The following is a 7,502-nucleotide window of genomic DNA, read 5'->3' on the forward strand; positions in this document are numbered from 1 at the left end:
TAACTGAGTACCCTTGAACTTTATTTCAGCTTCTTAGTGCGTGTAGTAAATTATTAGGGTAGTATCCAATCTGTTTTACAGAGGTATTTAAATCGCAATAACTATGTATAAGATAACTGGGGCCTGTTTCACGAAATTTTAACTATGATAAAAAAATCCAAATTTTAGTAATTTGATTGGATAATATTAGATTGATTTTAGTGCTTAGCCAATCAAAATTGAAGTATCTACTAAAATTTTGATTCTATCTTTAGTTAAAATTTCGTGAAACAGGGGCATGGCCTTTATGTATTGTTTAATGGTCGAGAGCGAGACATTAAGTAATATATTGTAACAACAAAAGGGCCGTAGCCCTGAGTGTTTTTACAATATATATATTAAGCAATGTCTTAAGCTCGAGACCATTAAACGACATAAAACACAGACACTCCGCACGTGCTTTTACAGCGAAATACGTCACACGAGTCCAATTTTCACTAGTATAAATAATGTACAATTGGCAAGTTGCCCCTACGAGTATTTGAAATAATGGTACGCCAACATCAAAGGGTGGCGTCACATCCGTATTTTAAGTAAGGTTAAATAACCCTCTAGCTGTGATGTCACATCATGCGGCGTCGATCATTGGCTCGATATCTCGTGCAATGTTTACACAACATGGACTGGTCCGGACAGAATGGCGCCTTTTAATCATTTTATATACTCATTTACACTAGGAAATATGTTTTATCCGGATATACTTCGAACAGCTTCATTTATTTTTATATTACTTAAACAAAACAACTTAATTTGTAGAAGAAAAAAAGTTAATAAGGCACTGACGTCGATCAGAGAATATGTTCCTGAATTTTCAAACGTGGTTTCCCCTTGTCAGTTGTGATTTATAGAGGGGCTGGCAAGCAAACAGGTCTAGTGGTTTGGGTCGGACAAAACGCCAAGGTTTTGTGTACACGTTTGAGTGCACGTTAAAGGACCCCTTGACAGATGGAATTCGAAATGAGAGTGGCCCTGCCTGGGCGAAATTTCCCTCGTCGTACCCATATTCATTAGCAACACATTATTTAATATTTTATTTATAAGCGCATGGATATGACGTATGATAAGAATTGTGTGATTAAAAAATCTTTTTCGCTAATCAAGTCAAACTCGGCAATATTTACCTTTTCTGCTATAAAAGCATAATAATTCCTCATCTCGGCTTCAGCTAACTGTAAATTGTTATTATTTCGTCCGAAAAAACTGCAATAAGATAGTAAACGTGTAAACGTGTAAACGTATCATTTAAATGTCACCAAACAGAAAGTAAACTATACTCTATTAAAGGAGCATTAGGTAAGATTAGATAAAAAGCTAACAGTTCTCGCTATAATAGTTCAAAATTAGATAATGAAAACAGAATATGCTGAAAATTTCAGTCAAATTGATTCACTCTGTACTGAGATAATAGCGATTCAATTTTGGCTAGCCTCGAACGTCATTACTGACTTTGGTGTGATAATAAACCAAGACTCGATTATCCAGTTTTACGTTAAATTATCCATCACAAATAGTATACAAATCCACTAAATATCGCCTTCGAACGATGGCATCAGGAGTTGATTATGGACCGGATAAGTTAATTAATGCCTAATTAATCGTTTGTATTACATTGCAGGCCTAAAGAAAGATCTGCAATAGGCAGATAAAGCTCTTGCATAATGCATGTGTTAAACGAATTATCAACAAAATCCTATAGAATACTGCAGTTACTGTTTGTTACCGTATATATCGACTGACGTTCCGGTTAATCTTCTCTAGTTGTCATCACCAATCTTGATACAGACAAGAGAAATCTTGCCGAAATGTCGCAGAGTAATACACAGTTATTGTATTCCATAGGATTGTTGCCTATGTATTTTACAAACGAGGTAGCTAGTCTCTAGCAATGAACATTCTTTAGATTTAGTATCCGAGTAAGCGCCCCTGACGTGTAATGGGGGTCACGGTGGCTAAGTGAGTAAGACGCAGGCTCGCTAGCCTGGAGGTCGATTGTTCGATCCCTGCATTGGCCGAGAACCGAGGTCCCGTGTACATATTGGCGTGCACTAAAAAGATCCATTGACAGTTGGAATTCGATATAAGAGTAGGCCGTAGTGCCGCTGTCCGGGCAAAATTTCCCTCATAGCACACTGTATGGCGTATGCCCGTCTTCATTAGCCCAGTTCGGAGCAGAACAGTTGGACGTTAAATTCCATTTAAGTTCATTTATTAACGTGTAACGAGTATCAGACATTGATCATATTACAAAAATAAGACGAAATCGAATGACTTTACCTGAAGAAATTTTCATAATCAGCCACAAAACCAACTTCAACTGTATAAACCTTTAAAGATCTCTTACTTCGGTGATGTTGCTCTGACAACAAATAGATAAAAATACACTTGTTCTAGAATCTCCACGGTGGCTCACGACCCTGTGTTTACGAGAATATTCATGGAGGTTCTCCCTTGCCAGTGGTGTGGGACGGAGGACCTTGCAGGCGATATACGAAAAATCGAGGTCCCGTGTACACATTTTCTTTTAAACAATATTTTTATTCAGGATGACTAAATAGGATTCGGGAACAGGTTTAGCCTATGTAAAACCCCTCTCGTAAGCGTAAAAGAATCTTTTATAGTTGGAATTCGATATAAGAGTAGACCGTAGTGCCGCTGTCCGGGCAAACTTTCCCTTATAGTCGGTGCTGAACAGTAGGACGTCCAACCCCATTTCATTTCATTTCTGTATTAGAATCTCAGTAATGGACGAGATGAACCAGTTAAATCACCCCTCCCCCCATCTAATTTGGCCAATTTAACTTTATTTTATGCAGTCTGATAAATCGGATTTTAATTACGTTTCGTGTTATTTCAAATGCGACAAAGAAAAAGCGAAATGAAATATTTGATTTAATTTAGAATTACAACCAATGTACTAAGCGAGTGTCATTTTAGCATTTGTTTTGGAATAAACAAAAATGTTTTTTCAACCCACGCGTTTAAACTATCTCTTGCGTACAGAAAACTTGTTGAAACTTTGATTGCCCAATTGACTACCTTACGTACTGTGTCACAAAATGTCATAATTAAGTAATTGGTTGCATTTTGTACTGTGCAACAGAGTCTCCCCATAACTAATTCACTACCTTGTGTGCGCACTATGTAAGAACGTCTCCAACTACCTCATGCACGATGTAACAAAGTCTACCGATCAACTAATTGACTACCTCGTGTACTTTGTAACACATTTCCCGTCGTTTCCCGATCAACTAACTGGCCGCCTTGTTAACTATGTAACATTATCCTGACTACCTTCCGTACTATGCCACAAAGTGTCATACTTAACTAACTATATTGTGTACGTAACAAAATCTCCTGATTAACTAATTGACTACATGCTGTACTATGTAACAAAGTCTCCTGATTAACTAAATGACTACCTGGTGTATAATGTAACAATGTCTCCTGATTAACTAAAATATGTCGACTCCCATCTTCAGAAGGTTTGATGTGAATCAATTTTAATCCAATTTGTAGATGCCCTTCCTGAAGAGAAATACATATACATTTAATAACGCCTATAATAATTAACTTTTAAAGTGGAATTTGGGTTTAATATGCAATTTGGGTCTATTATTTGCCCTTCTTTGTCATTAAATAATAGGTTTCGAAACATTGCGAAGCTTTGAGATGTACATATACATGAACTGAGTTCCATAGATTTTGCTCCAAATATCATATTATTATGTGCTCGAAGGGTTAATTATATCTTTACACTGGTGGTCTACACAGAGCCTCATGACACACCTTCTATCCTTACCAATGTATAATAAAGGAACTATAGATAGTCCGTGATGCTGATATCATCAGCGGCCCCGATACAGACCTCTGTGACACGCCTTCGGTACTTACCAAAGTATAATGGAGAGACTGTGGATGTCTTGTGAGTAAAATAACAGCTCTGCATGAATCATCTTTATAAGCTGCTAAGTCCTGAAATAATAATAATTATAATATGCGTTTCATATATGCACATTTATTCCATTTGATACTTTCGTTAACACATTTGTTTACATTCAATTACTTGCATAATTAGGCTTTATGTGACGCTCGGTTTAAACATCCAAACCTCGGATGCTTTTGTAGCATAATACCCAGAACATGTACCCGGCATTCGCGTTAAGATCAAGATATTGCGAGAGTTGATCCGCGGATCTATTGAATAGATCACAGCATCCACAGAGAAGTGGTCAGATTATCGCAAGAAAAGATCGAAGCATCTTGGGACATCCGGGGATCACTGGAGTAGATCAGCTAACCAGGAGATCCTTTTATATAGTGCACACGATAACCAGTTAGCTGATCACGAGACCATGTTACTCAGTAACCAATTAGTTCATTAATCAATCAATTAATTAGGAGACCATGCATTATCCAAGATGAGCAGTTAGTTTATTAGGAGACCATGAGTTATCCAAGATGAGCAGTTCGTTTATTAGGGGACCATGGGTTATCCAAGATGAGCAGTTAGTTTATTAGAAGACCATGAGTTATCCAAGATGAGCAGTTAGTTTATTAGGAGACCATGAGTTATCCAAGATGAGCAGTTAGTTTATTAGGAGACCATGAGTTATCCAAGATGAGCAGTTAGTTTATTAGGAGACCATGAGTTATCCAAGATGAACAGTTAGTTTATTAAGAGGCCAGTATACCCAAGATGACGAGTTAGTTCATTAGGAGACCATGTTACCCAAGATGACGAGTTAGTTCATTAGGAGACCATGCTACCCAAGATGACGCGTTAGTTTATTAGGAGACCATGCAACCCAAGATGGCGAGTTAGATCATTAGGAGACCACGTTACCCAAGATGACGAGTTAGATCATTAAGAGACCATGTTACTCAGGATGACGAGTTAGTTCATTAGGAGACCATTATACAGAATATGACGAGTTAGATCATTAGGTGACTATTATACCCAAGATGGCGAGTTACTTTATTAGGAGACCATGTTACCCAAGTTAACCAGTTAGTACACCATGTGATATAGTACGTATGGTAACGAAACCATGCCTTTTCATTGAATAATGAGATGGATAACTATGCATGGTAATATTACACTGTTACAGTATTTAGTATCTGTCATATTTGTGGACTTTGAGTTTTATTGCCCAATAAGATGATGAGTGACACTCTTTTATTCTTACTTCTTATGAGGTGGGGTTGGATGACCGAATGGTTAGCACTTGCACGCTGTAACATAAGGCCTGTCATTGAGTCAACTGGCGTGTTTTCAATTCCACGGTTGTACGCGAAAAAGAGTAGGGTCGCCTGTCCAACCTCGTGGGTTTTCTCCGGGTCCTCCGGTTTCCTCCCACTACTAAATACCCTAAGCTCAAGCGAATTATTGAAATAAAATTGAACCATATGGTAGTCCCGAAATGGCCTAGTTTGTGTCGAGTGGACATTAAACCCCATTTTTCTCTCTCTACTTATATACATGTAGGTGGTTTTAAATGCTCGTTTTCTAAATGGTGCTAGATATCTACTGCATACTCTCTCTCTCTCTCTCTCTCTCTCTCTCTCACACACACACTTCTTACGAGTATGATCAAAGAAAACGATGACTGCTACAAATGACAACCTACCTCTCTTTCATTTTGTACAACAGAAATACGATTCTCTTTAATGGCGTACGTAGGGAGCGGTGGTATTTTAACCAATCGTAAGATAGCACTCCTCCCTCTGTCGGATCGAACTCTAAACGTGACTGACTCGGGCATTCTCTTGATGTCATGTTTAAATGACTTATGTCCAATATCTGTTTCATTTACTGTCAGTAATTCTACATCAATCGTTTCTGCAAAATAAAATATAGCTTTAAGACGGTCTATATTTTGTATTCCGGAATAGAATCAAAATGTGTAGGGAACAATGTAAAACAATTAGTAACAAATGATTTCTCTTCGACCCCCGTTTACTACCTGAAGCATTTATCAGAATTGCACTCAGATTTGACACGATTTCATTAATTGTAGTTAATTTAACCAGTTTTGAACATACACTATTCTGAATAGGCTATTGAATCGATGTATATATGGGTTATACTGATTTGAATTCGTATACATGTATTACTACATACTTTATTTGTGGAGATAGTTAACCTTTATATGGACTCCCGTTGCGGCAATTTGCGATTTTCACTTCTCGCGTCCCCCCAGCTTAAGACATCATAGCCTTCTCGCGCACTAGTCCACGACTTCTGGTTGCCTGACGTTCTCGCTTCGTCTGCATCTTGTCTTGAACATTGTGTACAGGTAGCACGATTTACCATCACCCCCCACGCCACCTCCAATATTTTTCCACTCTTATCCCATTAATTTCATAATTGAATGTTTCTGGTGCCAAATATGTTATTTTTGCTTTCAAACAATCATCTTGTGCACTTGGTAATAGAGAAGGGACAAAGCTCGTGTATAAAAGCGGTTACTTCCATCTCGATTTCTGACCTTCTCGGCTTCCCTTTATGAAATGACCGCAACAGGCTTTCGTACCATTAAGACCGGTATAACTGGTGTGAAAAAGTTATTTTCCATTAAACAATTTCACGAGAGTCAAAGAAGAATATGATAATAAAATAACATAGACCTAGTGTCATACGTGACTCAATAGAATTAATCTACACGAAGACAGGGTTGACTGATTTCTTAAAGTGTCTTATCGCTGACATTGATCTGTCTCTACCTACTTAAACAAAATAGGTTCTCAACCTCTAACTTGGGTTTGAATTACAACAGTATATGAATAGGATATGACTTATTGTAGATGTGTTTTGATATCATAGTTAAGTAGTTAAGTACATGTATAGAATTAATCGTGACATCGGGGTTTGGAGAGAGAGAGAGAGAGAGAGAGAGAGAGAGAGAGTTTAACATCCATTCGACACAAACTAAGTCATTATTTACATGATTCGCTTGCGCGTAGGGATCTTTAGCACTGAGAGGGAACGCGGAGAAAACCCATGAGGTTGGACAGTCGACCCTACTCCTTGTCACGTACAACCGGGGAATCGATACCATGCCAGTTGACTCAATGACAGACCTTATGATACAACGCTTACGCGCTAACCGTTCGGCCATTCCACCCCGAATATATGCATGCGATATGAGTGTATACAAAGTGATTTCCATACAAATTTTAAAACATATTTTCAAAAATATTTTGATTTCTAATCAATTATGTTCGTTGAAATACCTGAACAGTATACGGTAGTATACGCCTGCACGGATTTTGTCTATTCCGTCACGTTCACGTGGGGAATCTAAACCACTCCACTTGACTCAATGACAGACCTTCTGATTTCAAGTGCACGCGTTAAGATAACAACTTCAGTATTGATTGAAATAGACCAATATTGAAGTTTAATTCGTGTTTTTAATTTCGAATATAATGAATTATATCGTGTTGGAGGTTTAGCTTAGTAA

General features: G+C 37.8%; 1 long non-coding RNA gene across 1 annotated transcript; it reads right to left on the reverse strand.

Moving 5' to 3' along the window:
• Positions 1-3,489: 3,489 nt before the first annotated feature.
• Positions 3,490-5,806, reverse strand: LOC126814399 (uncharacterized). The gene is made up of 3 exons (XR_007677587.2): positions 5,667-5,806; positions 3,931-4,011; positions 3,490-3,564 (listed from the first exon to the last, which is right to left on the reverse strand). It is a non-coding gene; the product is annotated as an uncharacterized LOC126814399 (long non-coding RNA).
• Between the last annotated feature and the right edge of the window lie 1,696 nt (positions 5,807-7,502).

The sequence above is a fragment of the Patella vulgata genome, chromosome 1 (genome assembly GCF_932274485.2).
Source record: "Patella vulgata chromosome 1, xgPatVulg1.2, whole genome shotgun sequence".
Classification (NCBI taxonomy): domain Eukaryota; kingdom Metazoa; phylum Mollusca; class Gastropoda; family Patellidae; genus Patella; species Patella vulgata.